Raw genomic sequence first — 22,667 nt, 5'->3', positions numbered from 1 at the left:
AGCCAGGGTCTTGCTTTCCCTCGAAATGCCAGGGGCTCCCTCACTCCCTCCAAAAGCTGGGGTGTCTCCCTTGAAAAGCCGGAGGCTTGCTCACTCTCTCTCGAAAACCTGGCGTCCAGCTTTCCCTTGAAATGCTGGAAACTCGGTCACTCCCTCTCAAAGCTGGGGTCACTCCCTCGAAAAGGGAGTTGGCTTATCATTCCTGTTGGCTTATCTTTCTCCTGTTCCTTTAAACTTGGAAAGCCCCCTTCTGGAAAGAAACCCCAGAGCGGTGTGCCATTGCAAAAGCCATAACAGGCTTTAGATAGAAGAAATTATCGACAGCTAGTTGGTACTACGGTGGAGTTGGCTAACAAAGTAGGAGCAGCAGAAATTATATCCAGGATCGTGCATGATCTGAAAGATGAAGTTGAACAGTACAGAAAAATGGTGATGGAAACAATTGAGAAGATTATGGGCAACTTGGGAGCAGCAGATATTGATCACAAACTTGAAGAACAACTGATTGATGGCATTCTTGGAAAGCCCCCATATTTGATGAACTCAAAAATGGCAAAACCTAAAATGAGTCTGGAGACCCACATGTTTCTCTTCAGCTGGAAAGAGTAAATCTAATGGGGGTTGCCCTGAGCCAGCAGGTGGTAGTTAAGGAATCAGCCCTTGAAGGTGAGGGTTTTCTCCTGTGGGTTCTACTCAAATCTTCTCAAGACCCCTGCAAATGTGTTGACTGTGGGTCTATGAATAGATTTCTTGTGAGCTTTTAAGAGCTCCAAAAGCTGAAAGCAAATCCTCATCCACTCCCTTGCTGACACGTATTCAGCTCCCCTGTCAGCAATACGCCCAACAAGATCAGTACAATTCTCTTGCACTTTTTCATGCCTGTTCTTTAAGATGGGAGTGAGTCTAGGCAGCAGATCTTTAATTGGTGGAGTCATCTTATGCATACCTATTACATTCACAATGGCCTTCAGTGCTCCAAGAATGCTGCCCAGTACTTCAGGGTACTCTTCACCCAAATACTCATACAAAATAACACCCAAGTGCCCCATCAATTTTTCCTCTTGGCAAGTCTTCATAACAACAGCAGTTCTAGAGATCAAGTCAGCCGCCTGTTGCCTTACTTTTGCGGACTTGTTATTTAAACACCACAAAACTGTACCACAGATCTGAGGCAAGCAAGGTTTCACCCGTGTGCCAAGTGCATTGACCACTGTGCCAAATCCGTTCAACATGACTGAGTCCTCTGTAGTCTGTTCTTGAAAAGCATAAAGAATGCCATCAATCAGCTGTTCTTCAAGTTTGTGATCAATACCTGCTGCTCCCAAGTTACCCATAATCTTCTCAATTGTTTCCATCACCATTTTTCTGTACTGTTCAGCTTCATCTCTCAGATCATCCACGATCCTGGATATAATTTCTGCTGCTCCTACTTTGTTAGCCAACTCCACCGTAGTACCAACTATCTGTCGATAATTTCTATCTAAAGCCATTCTGTGTTGCCATAAATGTTTTAAAAAGGGAAGAAGGGCCGAACCGGTTTGGCTCAGTGGATAGAGCGTCGGCCTGCGGACTCAAGGGTCCCAGGTTCGATTCCGGTCAAGGGCATGTACCTTGGTTGCGGGCACATCCCCAGTGGGGGGCGTGCAGGAGGCAGCTGATGGATCTTTCTCTCTCATTGTTGTTTCTAACTCTCTATCCCTCTCCCTTCCTCTCTGTAAAAAACCAATAAAATATATTTAAAAAAAAAAAAAATAAAAAGGGAAGAAGAATCTCTATTTTAATGTAGTTTGCTTCTACACCATCCGTTCCACAGCACTGATTTACCACCTTCAGCACACTGTCTTCATTTCTTCATCAGGAGATTGGAATTCTCGAATAAGGATTAGCATCACTTCTCTAGTATAGTAGTTGGCATATTCTGCATCCATGAGAGGAGTCAGATACCCAATAGCCTTTAAGAAGGCAGCCAGACCCCTTCCTCTGTATTGGCGGATACCCTTCCATAGAGGCTTCAACACAGAATCAAAAGATTCAATACCATAAGGAGTTGCTGCTTCAGCCAAGGTTGCGATGGCCAATGCACTAATGATCCGAACTTTCTGCTGCTCATCCACAAGACTGTGTTCAATGATTTCAACTAAACTTCTCAGATGTGGCAAGATGGTACAGCCCACCAGAATAGCTATCTGCTGTACAATCTTAATACCAGTGTGTCTCGCTTGCCAGGACTTCTTGCTTTTGCACACAGCTTTTAAGAAGGGCAATAGTGAAGAAATGCCCAGGGCAGAAGCTACAACAGCAAAAGCTCTAGCTGTTGTGTTACGAACATATTCATCCATATTGTCTCTATCGGGTCTCATGGTGGAGATCATAGTAGCCAGACCAGCAGCCTTTGCCAAATTAGAAATAAGCTCTCGGCCTTCCACTCTAGCATAGTAATCTTCATCAATCAGCAATGGTTCAATGACCACAAGGATCTTATGCACATAGGGTCAAAGTAAGTCATCAAGTTGTATAATATTCTATCAATAACTTTGACAAGCAAATGACGTTCTTGATCCTCAAGTGTAGGTGACATCAGCAGAGGAAGGATCTGATTAAGCAAAGGACCAGCTACAAATTCACGAGTTTTATCGGTAATCTGATGCAAGGCAGCCTTTCTCATTGGGGGTGTACCATTCTTAATTTTTAAAAGCAATTTCATAATTTTTCTCTCTTTTTGCTCTTCTGGACTAAGTGTTGATTCATCAACATCAACCAAAAGTTTATCAAAGTACTGAATGTCGTCAGGTTTTAAAAAGGGAAGATTTCCAGATGGTTGGTCGTTGACACTTTGCATAGTTCTGTCTTCAGTTTGCATGTGGAAACCAGTCATACCACCCAGAGGTGTTGGAGTGGCTGTGAGCTTTCGAGCTGGAGTTCGAATAGGGGCATAACCAGCTGGAGGAGGAAGTACCTTATATCCTTCTGGAAACATGGCATCTAAGTCGTCATCAGAAAGTGAGCGATTTCTCTCAGCAATTTCTCTCTCCCAACGCCAAGCCTGAAGCTGTTCAGGAGTCATACTCATTATGTGACCTGGAGTAGGGGTAGCCATGTTCATGGCTGGTGTGCCAAGTGGTGTTTTCCCAGGGGTCAGAACAGGAGTGCTTCCACCCATCTGACTGGCTGGTGTTTCGTCCCAACGTGATTTCCTTTTACTGGCTCCAGGAGTGGGTGTTTCACCAATGGAATCTCCACCTCGATCTGTTCGAGGCATCTCAGCCCATCCACTTCCATGCCCAGGAGTATCTCTTTCTGTCTTGGGGGTCTCATCCCATCGGTTTTTACGAGCACTGGAAGTTGCGCCTCCATGGCCTGGTGTTGCATGGCCTGGTGTATCCCCGAGTCCAGGAGTAGCAGCTTCCGCAGGTGTGTGACTTGGTGTAGGATCCCATATTTTTGAGCGTGGGGTTGCTCTAGGAGTCTCACTTCCCTTTGCACTGCCTGGTGTCTCATCCCATCTTAAGGAACAGGTATGTCCAGGGGTCTCTGCTTGATCCCAACATGGCAGCTTTCTGGGAGTTGCACCAGGAGTCTGATCAGCTGTTTGATCCCAACGGCGTTTTCGTTTTGAGGGAGGCTGGGACGCTGCTGCTCCATTGACGACTTTCAGTTCTCCAGCTTTAGCTTTTTCTGCTAGTTGTTGCCTAATGTCTCTCTCTTCTTTAGTCAAATGCTGCTCTCGCATTACATCCATATAAGTTCTAGCATTCATTTTAGGGTCAGGGGTCTTCTCTCCATCTGCAAAAGGATCAAGACGCTCTGGGGAAATTATCTTGGCCCGCCTGTGCTTTTTGTATTTATCTTCCCGGTCAGCAATCTTTGGACGTCAGTGCTCAGCAAATGGATCATACTGTTCCATTGACTGTGGTATATCATTAAGCAATGCCACAGGGGCATGATATCCTGGTTTCTTCTGACCAAGCAAACTTGTAGATGATGAGTAGTCATCCTCATCATCTTCAAGTTCAGTTGCAGCAATTGATGTCACATACCCAGCAAATCTGCTGTCACTTCCACCATATATTTCCTGGTCATAATAACCTGTAGAATCAAGGCCCACTCCTTGAGCTTCATCAAGAGCTACTTTCTTCCCTTGAATTTCTCGAATCTGTGCTTCGATATCTTCGTGAGTCTTGGCAATCTTCACCATTTTGTCCACTCAGACACACAGGCGGAACTGGAGCTCCCAAGCCCTTCCTCTCACTGCCGCTGCCACGGAGGAAAATAGCTGGGGGCTGGCCTCTGGGCATGTGCCCCACGGGAGTGGGTGCCAATTGTTGGGGTCCAGCCCCAGCAGGTCCAGCGGTCCCCAAATTTGTGGACAGAGTCAGCAAAGAAGGAATGACACGGAGGCAGCGTTCAGTTGATCAGCAGCCTAGCCAGGTTCTCTAGCCAGGTTCTCGCCAGGACCTCCAGCCAGGTTCTGTGTCTTATTGTCTTGTTACATCTGTATTTATACCAGTTGATTTTAATCTTATCAATTTCTATTCCAAAGGTTAGGGCATTTCTTATCTCCATTCCAGGGAGTTAAGATTATGAAGCTTAAGGGTGATTGATCTTAGTTAAAGAGATTAACTACCCACTTGGCATTTAGTTAAGGAATTTTATTATCTCCCTAACTTCAGGGAAAAATCCCTACGTGGAGAAACAACCTTTCTCAGAGAGGTGACCTTGGTTAAAACACATAGCACCAAGAATGGGAGCAAACATATTAATAAAAGTATGCCACATACACCAGGTCCCTTGAAACATATGCTGTGCAGACATTTCTTCCATGCAGCAACTGTATCAAGAAGCAAGGATCGACCGGCTTCCGGCACATTCAGTCACCTTGGAAATCCTGCTCCGAGCCCCCTTGCCAGTTGGCTGATTATATATGGGCTAGTGGTCTGGTGCATGGATATGTACACACTGAAAGGAAGTTAAATTTGCAGCAATTCCTGTAGACGCTGTGGATAAAACAGTACCACCATGACCTCTAATATAATTTATTAAAACATTATAAAGGTATCTTTTTCCACTTCTGCCTCGGCTATCTAAGAAAAAGCATTTGGGTGCCAGACAGGAGGACACAGGAGAAAGATCTTGGAGGGGCTCTACAGACACACACAGCACCTCTATTCAGGCCCTGCTGGCCGGAGCAACCAGGGGCTGCAGACACAAACCAGGAGCCTGGTACCAGCTCTGCCAACAACTCTGCCTGAGCCCCTGAGTTCAACGTTGGGTCCCAGTTTCCCCATCTGCAGATCCTTAATGGCCCCCAGTCTTGCTGGCTGAGGCTGGGGCTACGCAGGCTGGGTGCTGCTTTGCCTGCAGAGATGGGCCTCAGTGGGGCAACATTTCTGGAAGCAGCTGGGCATTGAGGGGGCACAGGGCTCAGGTGCGACCTCTGCAGTGGTAAATGCAGAGACTCTGGAGCCAGCAGGCCTGGGTTCAAGTCTCTTTTTTGTAACACATTTTTATTGATTTCAGAGAAGGGAGAGCGATCAAGAGAGAGAGAAACATCAATGATGAGAGATAATCATTGATCGGCTGCCTCCTGCATGTCCCACCATGAAAGATGGAGCCTGCAACCTGGGCATGAGCCCCACCCAGGAATTGAATGAGGGCCTCCTGGTTCATAGGTCAATGCTCAGCCACTGAGCCACGCCAGCCAGGCTCAAATTTTCACTGTGCCATTTATTACCTGTGTGGCCTAAGTTACTTAGCCTCTCTGTGCCTCAAACCTCCTCATCTGTGAATTGGGGACGATAACAGAACAGTCCCCTTGTAGAGTGGTTGTAAGGATTAAGTGAATAAACATGTGGAAGTCACTTAGAACAGCGCCAGACAATTAGTAAATTCCCAGTAAGTGTTTGATGAAAAAAAGGTAATGCTCGGGGGTGAGGCAGGTGGGTTACTGTGGACTCTTCTCTCTCCCTCAGCCTCCACATCTAACCATCGTTACCACCAGAAGGTTCCGTTTCCCCACCTCCTCCCCAATCCCTTTGGCACAACCTGACTCAATTTTCCAATTCTCCCAGGACTAAGCCTCTCCCTGCTTCCCAGGCTCGGGCTGCACTGGCAGAATGAACGGCCCAGGACACAGGCCTGACCCCCTGGAAGCCCTGCACTGGCTCCAGAGCCCAGGACAAGGCTCCAGCCCCGAGAAGGCCCTGTGTGTGCCCGGCCCCCTCTTCCTCCAGCCTCCGCTCCTGACCACGTTCTCCTCCAGTAACTGAACTGTTTGTCTTTCCCCGAAGCACTGCTCCTCCCCTCCACGCCTCTGCTCACACCCCGCCTTTCTCTTAGGTCACTCTTCCCTCTCCACTGGCCAAGCCGCACCTGGGAACTCTTGGCTACTGTCTCCTTCCCCGCCTTCAGGTCGGGCTAAATGGCCCTCTTTGGTGCCTCCATACTACCCATTGCATATCTGTCATTCACCACATGGCAGGCCAATTAATGGCTTATGACCATGTGAATTTGGGCTTCTTGGTCCTTGTTGTTGCCTCAGGGCTGGCACGGTGCCCAGGACTGTTGACTGAGTGAGTGAGTACATGAATGGACTTGTTTTCACATGATGACCTTATGGCCAATGGGGGCGGGTGCTGTGACTCCTAAAACTCCCCAGGGATCTCTGGACCGCTGAGAAGCCTTAAGTTCCAGAGCAGTGACTCTAATGGTGGGATTCCAGGCATCTAGTCAGAATGGAAACAAGTGGGCTCTGCAGCAGAGATTGCTTGAAGCAGGGTCTTGTCTCGGTCGTCAATGGTTGACAGACCCCTGCTGTGCCAGCCCTGTGCCCGGCAGCGGGGATGCGTCCCTGCCCCACCTGAAGGAGCTTACAGTCTAGTCTGCGGTCCAGCAGGCCATCCCTGTGCCCTGGTTCTTGTCCCCAGCACTCTGCCCCTTCACCACTCCCCACCTCCCACTGCTACCAGAGTTTGGGAGGACCGCAGGGACCAGTGATTTGAGACAAAAAGTCCCAGAGAGGGAAAGTGATTCACCCAAAGTCACGCCGCCGGGCTGTCCCAGCCCAGTGCTCCCATCCATGCCCCCGGCAGCTGCTACAGAGAACCGTGTGAGCATGGGGAGTCGGTGTGGACACACAGCCCCCTCTCCTTAGAGCCACCCAGCTCTTGTGCTGTATGGCTGCCTGCCTCCCACAGCTGGATGGGCCCCCGGAGGGTAGAGCAGGAGATGCGGCCAGGCAATGGTTTCCAGGAGAAGCCAAAATGAAGTTTAATGGGATCCAGGCCTCCCTCCTCAACCCTTTGGTCAGATGCCTTGTTAGTCCCTCTTCCCACCCACTCGGAGCTGGTGCCCCCAGCAGGGGACACAGGACCTCAGAGGCCCCCTCACCTAAGTGCTGTCTGCCTGCTGTCACACTGAGGTCCCCAGTGGAGAACTCTGCCTTTGGGAGGGGACATGCTTTGGGCCACTGGGGCTCTTGGTGAGCGTCACTCCACACTGGACATGTGCGGTCCTCAGAGCAGCTCCGGCAGCCCTGGGAGGTAGGCAGGGGCCTCACTGCCAAGTTTCACTTGGGATATTAATATTAATCCATAAGAACACTGTCCCAAACCTGACCTCATTTCCTGTTCCCAACACCCTATGGGAATTCAGAAAGACTAGGAAATTGATCCGAAGTCACCTTGGGGTGCTCCGTGTTTCCAGGACCTGGTGAAGGCAAAGGGATTTTCACTGTCGATGCTTTTCCTGTTGCCACTGGAGCCCGGTTACATTCGTGTGTCAGCATTTGAGCCATAAGATAGCAAATTAATTGTCGGGCTGTTTTAGCAGGGATGCTTGCTGCTGATGCCAGTGCCCTGCCACACGTACCAATTGGAATTATCTGGGGTGAGTGTTGGTATCACATCCTCAGGAGCTTATCTTGGAAGCAATGGGTTCTGCTGATTTAATCACCAAACCCTGGGGAAATGTTTAGTCTGATGAAGAGGATGGGTAAGCCCAGCATCTCTGTCTCCAGGCCAGGGCAGAGCTCATTTAAGAGAGCGAGTTAAAGGTGCAAAAGGCACATTTGCTTGTTTCATTGGCCATAGACTTTCCTGGCAATCATTTGTACAGGATAAGGAGCCACTTCAAGGTCACGTGTCTGGGCATGGCTGGCTGAGGACTCAGGGTATTCTGGATGGCTGGCTTCTTAAGTATGTTTTATGACTTCTCTGGGACATCCATCTACTGATGAATGTGTCTTGTTTAACTGATGTTTCCCGCCCAGCTGCCTGGACCAAGGTGATGACGCAGGTCTTGCCCAGGCATTGTGTCCCGACCCCAGGGGCATGGACCTCTCCCAAGGTCAACAACTGAAGTGCAGTTGGGAGATGGAGCAGGCACTTCTATAGAAAGTGATGAGCATCAGTGCCTACATCCTGGCTTGCACAGGCCCCGGCTGGTTCTCTGGCTGGGCCTATACCCAACCTGCCACAAGCAGACCCTGGATCCCCAAACCTGACCAGAAGATGCCTGATAGCGTGGCCAGGTCCTTAGAGAGCATTGAGTCTAAACACTTTTTCTCATGAAAACTGAGGCCCACGGTAGCATCCGTATCTCTGGACTCTGTGACCTGAAGGCTTCCTATCCCTGACTGGAAACATTGTCCAGCATTGATGTGAGCCACTGTGGTCCTCCAACCAAGTGATGATCCCCTTGAGGCTAGGGCCTGCGCCTTAATCTCAAGGGCTTGCCACAGGTCACGACAGTCAGCAGATGCTCAGAAACTGTTGGAATGAATGAGTGCATGAATGAATGGAGATGGATGAATGAATGGAGTGACTTGCTCAAGGACACATGGTTGCTGGTGGCAGAGCCAGGACACACAGGACCAGCACTGACCCTGTGCTCCTGAGATCCCCATACTAAGGAGTAGAGTGGAGTGGAGGGGTTAGGTCTGCAGGTGTCTGGCCCGACTGCTGGAGTTTCAGTCCTACTTTATTTCCTAGCAGGATGTGGCCATGGGGGTGTGCCCCTCAGCTGCCCTTTAAGGAGGAAGTTGCTGTCCAGTGAGAAACAGGGCAGTTAGCTGACCGCCTCAAGCCCCAGCACGTTCATGGTCAACCCGGTTCTGGAGCCAAGACCTGCTCCTCCTGTCAGCCTCAGCCAATGTCCAAGCCTGAGGGTTGTGAGGGCCCGCTGTTTCTGTCAGAGCCGGAGTCCTCAGGCAGCACTCTGTTCCGTCTGTCCGGAGCGTGGGCTCTGGGGGTGCCAGGTGGCCTGAGGTGCTCCAGCCCCTCCCCTCTCCCAGCTCAGGCTGCATTATGCTCAGAGGCTCTCTCTGCCCAACCCACCCCTCTCCCTTTCATTCTATCATGGGCAATCCTTCTCAGGAACCCCAATCACTCCCAGTGTCTACTTCCCAGGGGACCCAACTGACTCAACCTCTATGACCTGGTACCTGGACAAGTCCAGAAATCTCTCTGGCCTCCATTCCCTCATCTGTAAATTGGGCTGATGGCCACACCTGCCTTGGAGATAGTCTTAAAGAGTGACTAAATTCACATACAGGGCTAGAACAGTACTTGGCACAGTAAGCACTCCCTACCTGTTAGCCAGTGTTATTGTGGGAGGACCCTGCTTTGCCATGGATTTCCTCCGCAGGGCACCCCGCATCCAGGTGAGGGAATCACAACAAGATGGAGCCTTGGGATGGATCCACGCACATTGCTGGGTGCACCTGAAATAGAAATACCAACTCTGATCCCGTCTCCTGAGCAGCCACCAGGGCAGCTAACAAAGGACAGAGATGGGCCACGGTTGAGCAGAGGTTGCCCCACACCTAATTTCCCTCTGACGCTGACATTCTGTGTCAGGAGTCTGGAGACTCTTTCTCAGAAGGTCTAGATGGCAAATATTTTATGTTTGCAGGTCATAAGGGCTCTGTTGTAGCTACTCCACTCTGCCACTGTGCACAAAAGCATACACTATAGGATAACACTAACTATAAGCACATGTCCTTGGCCCAAGGGACATAGTTTGCTGAGTCCCATATCTATATTAATAAAAAGGTAATATGCTAATTAGACCAGAAGACCTTCCAGGAGACCTTCCAGACCTCCTTCCGGACAAAGCCATGGTGGAGAGGCTGAGGCAGAGGCGGTTAGGAGTGGTCAGGCCAGGAGGGGAGAGAGGTTGGGGGTGAGGAGGTTGGTGGGGGGGGGCAGTAGGGGGCAAGCAGGCCAGCAGAAGTGGGAGAGGCAGCTGGGGGTGATCAGGCTAGCAAGGGAGGACAGTTTGGGGGTGATGAGGCTGGCGGGGGGGGTGCAATTAAGTCAAGCAGGCCAGCAGGGGAGACAGTTGGTGAGCAGGCTGGCAGGGGGGCAGTTGGGGACAAGCAGGCAAGCAGGGGTGGGGCAGTTGGGGGTGAGCAATACAGCAAGGGTGCAGTTTGGGGCAAGCAGGCCAGCAATGGTGGGCAGTTAGAGGTGATCAGGCTGGACGGGGGGCAGTTGGAGGTGATCAGGCTGGCAGACAAAGTGGTTAGGGGCGATCAGGCGGGCAGGCAAGCTGTTAGGAGCCAGCAGTCCTGGATTGAGAGAGGGTTGTCCGACTGCCAGCAGTCAGACATCCTTCTAGGAGTCCCAGATTGGAGAGGGTGCAGACCTGGCTGAAGGATATCACCCCCCATCCACAAATTTTGTGCACCGGTCCACTAGTCTATAATAATGAAAGCATAATTTTCAAATCAACTGAACGACCGAATAGAGGAACAACCATCTGGACAACCTTCTGGACGACCACCCTATGACACACACTGACAGGTGCCAGACCTGCCAAGACAGGTGCAATGTGACTGGTCAGGGAACCCCATCATAACCCCATGATCCCAGAGGGAGGCCTAGGCCACCTTCTGGTTGGGTGGGTGGAGCCTCCCCCTGCTGGGTGATTGATTGCAGAACAGAGGCCCAGGCCACACGGCCCAGGCTACCTGGCCAGCGATGCTGCAGTGAGTGGGCAGGGACTCCCTCTGTGTGGTGATCAATCTGGGGGTCCCTTAATCGATTGTCCCACAGTGGGAGGCCCAGGCCAGCCAAGTGATCACACCCCATGCCTGTCACCGCAGAGGGAGAAAACCAATGGCGGGGGGTGGAGGGGAACAGTGCGGTACAGATGGCAAGCAGTGGCAGTGGTGGGTACAGGTCCAGTTGCCAGCAGCCTGGGGAAGGAAAGCCCCAATTTTCACTGATCGCTGGCCAGGTCTAGGGACCCTACCCGAGGGGTCCTGGAATGTGAGAGGGTGAAGGTGGGGCTGAGGGACACCCCCCACCCCTGTGCATGAATTTTGTGCACTGGGCCTCTAGTTGTGTAATAAATGGCAATGCTGCCCAGGATAGTGGCTACTATCACCTGGACACAGTGATTATTTGGGGAGAGAAGTGCAGAGAACATAATGTGGGTCAATGAGCTGGGAGACATTTGCTGGGGGTTCTCCAAAGCTACTTCTTCTTTGGCAGGAACCTCTCAGAGAGAGGCTGTTTGTCTCCACATGGTGTCGTAGCGACTGTTGTGTGGGGTCAGGGGCTAATGCCCAGAAGAGGAAACTGACCCAGAAGCAGAGAATAGCCCAGGAAACTGCCTAGGAATGGGGCAGAGTCCTGCTGACAACGGGAACCCCTGGGTTAAACCATGCCTGAAGCCAGCAACACTCTAAACTTTTTAATAATTAATTCACTCAAATATGTTGCCTAAGATCAAGCTAATTTTTATGCTATCATTTACAATAAAAACCCCAAACAGTGCAATGAGGAGACTCTGAAAAAGAGCCCCCCACCCCACCCCAGCCAGGTGACAACAAAATAAATCTCCAATGGCAGAATTTCAGGCACATGGAATGCAAAGGAATCTCAGAAGGAGATTTGTGGACAGAAGATGCAGCTGATATCCCCCAACCCATGGGGGGTCGATGCTCCAGGACCCACCCTGACCTGAGAGAGCTGGATGGGAAACACACCAATCCCATGGGTCAAGTGGAGAGGTGAGCAGCCCAAGTCACAACAGCGTAAGTTGCTACTCCTGGACACGGGGATACACCAGGCCATGCAACACCAGGCCATGGAGGCGCAACTTCCAGTGCTCGTAAAAACCGATGGGATGAGACCCCCAAGACAGAAAGAGATACTCCTGGGCATGGAAGTGGATGGGCTGAGACGCCTCGAACAGATCGAGGTGGAGATTCCATTGGTGAAACACCCACTCCTGGAGCCAGTAAAAGGAAATCACGTTGGGACGAAACACCAGCCAGTCAGATGGGTGGAAGCACTCCTGTTCTGACCCCTGGGAAAACACCACTTGGCACACCAGCCATGAACATGGCTACCCCTACTCCAGGTCACATAATGAGTATGACTCCTGAACAGCTTCAGGCTTGGCGTTGGGAGAGAGAAATTGCTGAGAGAAATCGCTCACTTTCTGATGACGACTTAGATGCCATGTTTCCAGAAGGATATAAGGTACTTCCTCCTCCAGCTGGTTATGCCCCTATTCGAACTCCAGCTCGAAAGCTCACAGCCACTCCAACACCTCTGGGTGGTATGACTGGTTTCCACATGCAAACTGAAGACAGAACTATGCAAAGTGTCAACAACCAACCATCTGGAAATCTTCCCTTTTTAAAACCTGATGACATTCAGTACTTTGATAAACTTTTGGTTGATGTTGATGAATCAACACTTAGTCCAGAAGAGCAAAAAGAGAGAAAAATTATGAAATTGCTTTTAAAAATTAAGAATGGTACACCCCCAATGAGAAAGGCTGCCTTGCATCAGATTACCGATAAAACTCGTGAATTTGTAGCTGGTCCTTTGCTTAATCAGATCCTTCCTCTGCTGATGTCACCTACACTTGAGGATCAAGAACGTCATTTGCTTGTCAAAGTTATTGATAGAATATTATACAACTTGATGACTTACTTTGACCCTATGTGCATAAGATCCTTGTGGTCATTGAACCATTGCTGATTGATGAAGATTACTATGCTAGAGTGGAAGGCCGAGAGCTTATTTCTAATTTGGCAAAGGCTGCTGGTCTGGCTACTATGATCTCCACCATGAGACCCGATATAGACAATATGGATGAATATGTTCGTAACACAACAGCTAGAGCTTTTGCTGTTGTAGCTTCTGCCCTGGGCATTTCTTCACTATTGCCCTTCTTAAAAGCTGTGTGCAAAAGCAAGAAGTCCTGGCAAGCGAGACACACTGGTATTAAGATTGTACAGCAGATAGCTATTCTGGTGGGCTGTACCATCTTGCCACATCTGAGAAGTTTAGTTGAAATCATTGAACACAGTCTTGTGGATGAGCAGCAGAAAGTTTGGATCATTAGTGCATTGGCCATCGTGGCCTTGGCTGAAGCAGCAACTCCTTATGGTATTGAATCTTTTGATTCTGTGTTGAAGCCTCTATGGAAGGGTATCCGCCAATACAGAGGAAGGGGTCTGGCTGCCTTCTTAAAGGCTATTGGGTATCTGACTCCTCTCATGGATGCAGAATATGCCAACTACTATACTAGAGAAGTGATGCTAATCCTTATTCGAGAATTCCAATCTCCTGATGAAGAAATGAAGACAGTTGTGCTGAAGGTGGTAAATCAGTGCTGTGGAACGGATGGTGTAGAAGCAAACTACATTAAAACAGAGATTCTTCTTCCCTTTTTAAAACATTTATGGCAACACAGAATGGCTTTAGATAGAAATTATCGACAGCTAGTTGGTACTACGGTGGAGTTGGCTAACAAAGTAGGAGCAGCAGAAATTATATCCAGGATCGTGGATGATCTGAACAGTACAGAAAAATGGTGATGGAAACAATTGAGAAGATTATGGGCAACTTGGGAGCAGCAGGTATTGATCACAAACTTGAAGAACAGCTGATTGATGGCATTCTTTATGCTTTTCAAGAACAGACTACAGAGGACTCAGTCATGTTGAACGGATTTGGCACAGTGGTCAATGCACTTGGCACACGGGTGAAACCTTACTTGCCTCAGATCTGTGGTACAGTTTTGTGGCGTTTAAATAACAAGTCCGCAAAAGTAAGGCAACAGGCGGCTGACTTGATCTCTAGAACTGCTGTTGTTATGAAGACTTGCCAAGAGGAAAAATTGATGGGGCACTTGGGTGTTGTTTTGTATGAGTATTTGGGTGAAGAGTACCCTGAAGTACTGGGCAGCATTCTTGGAGCACTGAAGGCCATTGTGAATGTAATAGGTATGCATAAGATGACTCCACCAATTAAAGATCTGCTGCCTAGACTCACTCCCATCTTAAAGAACAGGCATGAAAAAGTGCAAGAGAATTGTACTGATCTTGTTGGGCGTATTGCTGACAGGGGAGCTGAATACGTGTCAGCAAGGGAGTGGATGAGGATTTGCTTTCAGCTTTTGGAGCTCTTAAAAGCTCACAAGAAATCTATTCATAGACCCACAGTCAACACATTTGCAGGGGTCTTGAGAAGATTTGAGTAGAACCCACAGGAGAAAACCCTCACCTTCAAGGGCTGATTCCTTAACTACCACCTGCTGGCTCAGGGCAACCCCCATTAGATTTACTCTTTCCAGCTGAAGAGAAACATGTGGGTCTCCAGACTCATTTTAGGTTTTGCCATTTTTGAGTTCATCAAATATGGGGGCTTTCCAAGAATGCCATCAATCAGTTGTTCTTCAAGTTTGTGATCAATATCTGCTGCTCCCAAGTTGCCCATAATCTTCTCAATTGTTTCCATCACCATTTTTCTGTACTGGTCAACTTCATCTTTCAGATCATGCACGATCCTGGATATAATTTCTGCTGCTCCTAATGTGTTAGCCAACTCCACCGTAGTATCAACTAGCTGTCAATAATTTCTTCTATCTAAAGCCTGTTATGGCTTTTGCAATGGCACACCGCTCTGGGGTTTCTTTCCAGAAGGGGGCTTTCCAAGTTTAAAGGAACAGGAGAAAGATAAGCCAACAGGAAAGATAAGCCAACTCCCTTTTCGAGGGAGTGACCCCAGCTTTGAGAGGGAGTGACCGAGTTTCTGGCATTTCAAGGGAAAGCTGGACGCCAGGTTTTCGAGAGAGAGTGAGCAAGCTCCCGGCTTTTCAAGGGAGACACCCCAGCTTTTGGAGGGAGTGAGGGAGGCCCTGGCATTTTGAGGGAAAGCAAGACCCTGGCTTTTGAGAGAGAGTGAGCGAGCCTCCGGCTTTTCAAGGGAAAGCAAGACCCCAGACGCCAGGCCATGACATGGAATGGAGGAACTTTGACCCGTGAAAGCAGGATAGTCAAGTTTATCACCTGCCAGAGGAAAGGCCAAGGAGAGGCAGCTACCTTCCAGGAGCCTCGGGTTTTGGTATTTAGGAGTGGGACACAGCAGCTAAGCCCTCGATCAAGGTGGGCTCAGGTGGGGAAGTTCCACACCCACTGGCCTTGCCATTTGCAAAGGAGGTCGGCATTTTCCAGCATCCAGGGCATGCAGACCCTCCTTCGGGCCATATATTTCAGTGCAGGCCCCGGGTCCAAGCTCTGTCAGCTGTGGGCAGCTGTGGTCTTCAGCTCAGCTGCCTGCATGCCCCCCATCCCCACCACCAACAGAGCTCACAGCTCCCTGGCAAAGGGCATTCCTGGGAGAAAGGGTGTGCTTCCCACACAAGGAAGAGAGGAACTGCCCTGAGAGCTTTCCAAGGCTTTTTCTCCAGTTGAGAGAAACAGACAGGTTTTCAGAAGAAAAATCAGGAGAAAACATCTCTTGGAGAAAGAAAGCGCCTGTATTCTTGGCTGCAGGACTTCTGTGAAGAGGACAGGAGGCAGACCCCCCAGGAGGCTACCAAGAGAGACCCTGACTTTTGGAGGGAGAGTGAGCGAGCCCCAAGCCCCCGGCTTTTTGAGGGAAAGCAAGACCCCAGGTTTTTGAGGGAGTGACCCCAGCTTTGAGAGGGAGTGAGCGAGCCCCCGGCGTTTCAAGGGAAAGCTGGACGCCAGGTTTTCGAGAGAGTGAGCGAGCCTCCGGCTTTTCAAGGGAAAGCAAGACCCCAGCTTTTCAAGGGCGAGTGTGCGAACCCCCAGCTTTTCGAGGGAAAGCAAGACCCAATCCCTACAGTGAAGTTGCCTTCCAGCTCCCTCCCCAAACTCCCCGGCCCCAGCAGAACCCTGGGTTGGAAAATGAGACCCAGGTGCTTTGCAGGCTGAATATGTAATTATGCCCCGTGATGCTAACAGAGCATTAAGGTCATGCCCATTTGCCTGGAAGTTACTCCTTTGGATTTGAGTTTCTCCAGCAGCTCCTTCAAATCAGCATTGTTTCTGGGAAAGAAAGAAAAACGCAGACTTTAAGAGGGCCCTGCCAGGTCCAGATTTTCACTGCCCCAGCCCTCCAGAAACCCCTCAAAAAGGAGCCACAGGTGGGAGACTCCTTTAGAAGCCAATTCCCCTGAATCAGTCTGGGAGCCCAGCTGCAGGCCCCCTGCTAGGCCTGAGTGAGGAGATGGGTAGGAAGAGTGCCCTTTCAGGACAGGTACTGCTGAGTGACATGAGAGTTTCAGGTCCGCAGGGGCAGCACCCAATCCCTACAGTGAAGTTGCCTTCCAGCTACCTCCCCAAACTCCCCGGCCCCAGCAGAACCCTGGGTTGGAAAATGAGACCCAGGTGCTTTGCAGGCTGAATATGTAATTATGCCCCGTGATGCTAACAGAGCATTAAGGTCATGCCCATTTGCCTGGAAGTTACTCCTTTGGATTTGAGTTTCTCCAGCAGCTCCTTCAAATCAGCATTGTTTCTGGGAAAGAAAGAAAAACGCAGACTTTAAGAGGGCCCTGCCAGGTCCAGATTTTCACTGCCCCAGCCCTCCAGAAACCCCTCAAAAAGGAGCCACAGGTGGGAGACTCCTTTAGAAGCCAATTCCCCTGAATCAGTCTGGGAGCCCAGCTGCAGGCCCCCTGCTAGGCCTGAGTGAGGAGATGGGTAGGAAGAGTGCCCTTTCAGGACAGGTACTGCTGAGTGACATGAGAGTTTCAGGTCCGCAGGGGCAGGCCTGGCAGCCAGATGAAGGGGGCACACAGGAGTCTCTGGGCAAGAAGGTGGCTTTCTGCGCACCGTGCTTGACATAAGACATAACTTGACCTCAGACACACACCCACTATGGGGTTAGAAAAACTTCTAGAAAGGAAACATGTTCATCTCAGTGGTTAGTTCTTTTTCTTGCAGTGCATTGGAAAGTTGCTTTTGTTAAACATCACTGGTTTCCTAATCAAAATACTGTCCACATTCTCTTTCTCTAAACAGCTTCTTCTCCCCGCCCCCAACTTCCTGTATTTACTCCTGCTGCTCCCCCAGCCTTTCCTTCAGTTTCTGCCACAAATCAATAATATTCTCTCCTTTTTTTGTGGCACAGCTGAGGTGCTGGGTCTTTGTGGATTCTCCTCTGATCTCCCAGATTGGTCCCACCTGCTCAACAAGTGTTGGCCAAGTCCTTTCTGAGGTGGTGGTGAAGGAATTGAGATGGCCAACGTCTGGTCTTCTCCCTAGAGCAGTGGTTCTCAACCTTGGCTGCACATTAGAATCACCTGAGAATCTTTTGAAAATCATGATTTATGGGCCTCATCTTTGGAAATTCTGTTTCTTTTTTACTAGTGTTGTGGCCTCACCCCATAACAAAGAAACAGATTTTCCGGAGGACGAGGCCCAGAAATCAGGGTTTTCAAAAGATTCCCAGGTGATTCTAATGTGCAGCCAAGGTTGAGAACCACTGCCCTAGAGAACCTTGCACCCTAATTAGTACATTGCAGTTTTGCTTTACTCCATCACAGCATCACTTGTGCTTAGCTGCTCTCTCACACTTGTCTATGTGGCTGCATTGTAAGCATCTGGGGGGACAGCATTATGGCTTCTTCAACTCCGCGTCCAAATGTGATCAAGTGTAACATGTTTCTTTGAGTGGATACGTGAGAGAAGGAAAAAGAGATGGCTGCAAGGAAATCAAATCAAACACGTTCTGCCGCCTTCAGGGTTTTCTCTGAGGCTTTAGAGTTGGGTCTGAGGGGTGACACAAGAGGAAGTTCTGGACTTCCTTGGGCTCTAAAAACAGCTCCAAGTGCATAAAGCTGGTCTGCAAGGTCAGGAAGAGCAAATGTTACTGGAGAGGTTGAATGAAGATACTCCAGAGCACATACTAGGCCCCTTTATCCACAAGTTTATGCACTGAAGTCCCACCTGACACAGCTATGAGAACTTGGGGTGCATCATTGCGACCAGTCATTCCAGGCCATTCCACTGTTAGGGTCAATGTGCATATTACCCTTTTATTATATACGAGTGCCTCCCAGTGTTTAGATGAGGACACCAAGATTGGGGGAAGTTATGTGACTCCCCTAATGCCTCGATTATCAATGATGGGGCTGGTGTGTGTGTGCTTGAGTGTGTTTATTCATTGCACACAAACAAGCGTTTGTGGGTGAGTGTTCACATAAATGTGTGTTGAGTGCATGTGTGTGCCTGTTGGAGAGTAGATGTGCTTATGTGTGTGCCCATGTGGGTCTGCTTATGTGTCGAGCTGCCATGTGTGTCTGTGTGTATGTGTGCGTGTACATGCACATGTGTGGCATCTGATCACATCCAGGCTCCTCTGTGATTTCTGGAAGGCCCATCCTCTCTCCTCTTGCTGCCCCCCTCCTTTCTTACTCCCCTCCCTCCTATGTCTCTAGGCCAGAAGTCCTCAAACTATGGCCCACGGGCCACATGCAAATACATATATTGTATTTGTTCCCATTTTGTTTTGTTTTTTACTTCAAAATAAGATATGTGCAGTGTACATAGGAATTTGTTCATAGTTTTTTTAAAAAAAACTATAGTCCAGCCCTCCAACGGTCTGAGGGACAGTAAACTGGCCCCCTGTTTAAAAAGTTTGAGGACCCCTGCTCTAGGCAGAACCACCAAATTGGTTTGCTTTTGAAATGAAAACAAAGCCTGTTCCTTCCAAACTCCAAGAGCATCCACCTGCCGAGAAATCCATGACAGTTAACCAGATCTGCCGGAGGAGAGAGGGCCCTGCCAGGGAGGTGGTCTCCTGCTCTGGTTAAACATTCAGAAGTAGCATTGGAATGTGATAGGAGCACAGTCTTTTACTAAAGTATTTAATGGCCCACAATTCAATTTGAACTGAAAGAATCCCCCCAATGACTCCTTATAGAGTCTTCCCAAGCACCTGGTCAATATCTACAGGCTGGTGAGGAGCAGCTTTCAATTAGCTGAGTCAGCCAATGGCCATGGCAAGCCAAGGAGGGAGGAGGGAGCCCTGTGCTCAGTTACACAGGCAGTGCCTCATGAAATGGGCACGCAATGACCAGTGGGGGGTCAGGCAGAGCGGTCCCCAGGTTGAGGCAAACCTGTTCCCTTCCTCTAGGGCCTGGAGTCCATTCAGGGCTGAACTTGGGACCTGGTCACATCTAGAGCCCTCTTCTGGCTCTGCTGCTACCGTCTGGTGTTGGCTGGAATCTTCTGAGGGGTCGCTACTCAAAGGCAAGGCCTGGTGAGGGGACCTGGCCTCATGCCTACTCTGGATCCTCCTTCTCCAAGTAAGAGGCCATATCTTCCCAGGCAGGTCCTGCTCTGTGGCCCAGCAGCCACCTCCAACCCAGCTTCTGGCACTGTCCCAGGAGTGCCCCTGCCCAGGGGTGGCCCGCCCTCAGCTATGCAGCCTGAGCAGTGTTCCCATGGCCGAGGCCCTGCTCTTCTGGGGACAGAAGATCTCGGGGCTCTCCAGGAACCCCTTGGCCCCTCCCAGCCCCCTGGCCTCTTCCTGGAGACGTCTGAGTCCCAGGCTATTCCCAGGGGTGCCTCCTGCATTCCCGGCTGCCCTTCTGTCATTTCTCCCACCCTGTCAGCCCCCAAAATAGAATGCTTCTTGGCTGGAGGCCCTCTAGAAGGGAAGGCTGCAGGGCATGCGCCTCACCCAGACATCTTTCCTGGCTGCCAGTGAGCTCAGGTTGCCGCCCAATGACTGCATATCTGACCTGGACCCTCTGATGTCAGCCCAGGGGTGAGGGGGGATTCTGGGGAGATCCCGCCTGCCTGGTCTGGGTTGACTGCCTCTGCAAGGAAGGCATTCTCTCAGAGAACCTTCCTCTCACTATGTAGCTGGTGGGGGTGGGGTGGGTGTGAGGGGCAGACAGACGAGCCCCACCTGGTGGGGTGTTATGGGTGGGGCAGGCAGAGACCAGGAGAGGGAAGCAGCCCCTGATTCCTAATAAAAGCCTGTGTAAGAGTACCCGGTCTCCATGCTTTCGAGGGCAGGTGGCCCTGAAGAGGCTCAATACCTCCCCTACCAAACTGTGGCACCTGTTCTTTCACACCCCTCTACCCCCAAATACTTCGTTTCGTTCTGGGGCACACTGCCTTTGTTTCATATTGGCACTCCCTCAAATCTTCAGGTTGCTGACAGGAGGGTAAGGGGCCAAGGGCACTGGGCTGACTCTCCAGCTCCAGGATTCACCAGGGGGGCCAAGTGGGGCTCGGTTCCTGGGGTCAAGGAGTGGCATGTAACCTCTTCTCGGGGGGTTGCTACCAGCCCCTCTGAGACACAAGGTCAGAAAGGGAGCTCCTGGCTGTTGGAGGGGTCCTGAGAAAAGGCCGAGTCCCAGACACTGCCCGGGGAGCACCACAGGTTTGTGCAGAAGTGGAGTGGGCCAGGAAAGCAATAGTAAGCGGGCAAGTGTGTTCAGGGCCAGCAATAGTAGGTGGCTGAGGGCAACTTGATGCTAAGCTGCTGTCAGTGAAGGGCAGAGCGACTATCTCCAGGCCAAAGCCAGTGTCAGCAGTTAAACAGGAAGCATACAAATCAGGCCACAAATGCCTGGCTTTCACATATGTATAAAAATATGCTAGAGTGTATCTCTATTAAGATATAACTCACATAACATAAAATTCACTCATTTCAATTGTACGACTCAATGGTTTTAAGTGCATTCACAGGGTTGTGCAGCCATCACCAAGGTCAACTTTAGAATGTATTTATCACCCTACAAGAAACCCCACACCCGTTGGCAATCACGTCCACTTTCCCTCCAAGCCCCCTTCCCCCAGTCCTAATGCACCACTAATCTATTGTCTCTATGGACTTGCCTATTCTGGACATTTTGTGTAAATAGAATCATATACTATGTGGCCTTTAGATCTGGCCTTCTCACGTAGCATAATGTTTTCAAGATTCCTCCATGTGTAGAATAGAGCAGTACAATACATCACCCTTTTTTATTACCAAGTAATATTCCATCGTATGAAATCCATTCTATTTACCCAACCATCAGGTGGTGGACACTTCAGTTGTTTCCAGTTGGGGACTATTATAATCATACTGCTATAAACATTCCTGCACATTTTTATTTCTCTTGGAAATATGCCTAAAAGTGGTATCATATGTTAACTCTGGATCACATGGTACCTCTTATGCTTAACTCCCCCCCACTCCTCAAAGTTTTATTGAGAAACCAGAGGCCCAGTGCATGGGTGGTGGGGTCCCTCTAGGTGGCCTGTAGGGATCAGGCTAAAACAGCCGTGGGCAAACTACAGGCCCTTTGAAATGAATAAACTAAAAAAACACACACACAAAAAAAAACCGTACCCTTTAATGTAATGATGTTTACTTTGAATTTATATTAGTTCACACAAACACTCCATCCATGCTTTTGTTCCAGCCCTCTGGTCCAGTTTAAGAACCCATTGTGGGCCTCGAGTCAAAAAGTTTGCCCACCCCTGAGCTAAAACCTGGTGGGGGGGGGGATGAAGAAGCTGTTTAGAGAAAGAGAATGTGGACAGTATTTTGATTAGGAAACCAGTGATGTTTAACAAAAGCAACTTTCCAATGCACTACAAGAAAAAGAACTAACCACTGAGATGAACATGTTTCCTTTCTAGGAGTTTTTCTAACCCCAGAGTGGGTGTGTGTCTGAGGTCAAGTTATGTCTTATGTCAAGCACGGTGTGCAGAAAGCCACCTTCTTGCCCAGAGACTCCTGTGTGCCCCCTTCATCTGGCTGCCAGGCCTGCCCCTGCGGACCTGAAACTCTCATGTCACTCAGCAGTACCTGTCCTGAAAGGGCACTCTTCCTACCCATCTCCTTACTCAGGCCTAGCAGGGGGCCTGCAGCTGGGCTCCCAGACTGATTCAGGGGAATTGACTTCGAAAGGAGCCTCCCACCTGTGGCTCCTTTTTGAGGGGTTTCTGGAGGGCTGGGGCAGTGAAAATCTGGACTTGGCAGGGCCCTCTTAAAGTCTGCGTTTTTCTTTCTTTCCCAGAAACAATGCTGATTTGAAGGAGCTGCTGGAGAAACTCAAATCCAAAGGAGTAACTTCCAGGCAAATGGGCATGACCTTAATGCTCTGTTAGCATCACGGGGCATAATTACATATTCAGCCTGCAAAGCACCTGGCTCTCATTTTCCAACCCAGGGTTCTGCTAGGGGGTGGGAGGAAGTTGGGAGAAGGGGTGGGAAAGCACCTTCATTGCAGGGCCTGGGTGTTGCCCACCATGGAAACCTCCCTTTCTTTCCCTGCTATTAGCGACTTGCAGATCAGGAAATGAGTGAAGGGGCGGGTGCTAGCTACTGATTGAGAGGGAGGGAAGCAGTGAGAAGAAAGGACCAGCTGCCCACACAGAGTGC

At 49.8% G+C, this 22,667-nt stretch overlaps 3 pseudogenes; 1 reads left to right on the top strand and 2 right to left on the bottom strand.

Annotated features, from left to right (window-relative positions):
• Positions 1-689: 689 nt before the first annotated feature.
• On the bottom strand, positions 690-2,339 carry LOC102425748 (annotated as a pseudogene).
• Positions 2,340-2,373: 34 nt separating this feature from the next.
• On the bottom strand, positions 2,374-4,195 carry LOC111824473 (annotated as a pseudogene).
• A 1,918-nt stretch (positions 4,196-6,113) lies between these two features.
• On the top strand, positions 6,114-14,505 carry LOC102425425 (annotated as a pseudogene).
• The last annotated feature ends 8,162 nt before the right edge of the window (positions 14,506-22,667 follow it).

Source organism: Myotis lucifugus, unplaced genomic scaffold, assembly GCF_000147115.1.
Source record: "Myotis lucifugus unplaced genomic scaffold, Myoluc2.0 scaffold_1655, whole genome shotgun sequence".
In the NCBI taxonomy this organism is placed as follows: Eukaryota; Metazoa; Chordata; class Mammalia; order Chiroptera; family Vespertilionidae; genus Myotis; species Myotis lucifugus.
Note: the sequence above shows the minus strand (reverse complement) of the source record. Positions and strands in the feature narration are given on the sequence as shown.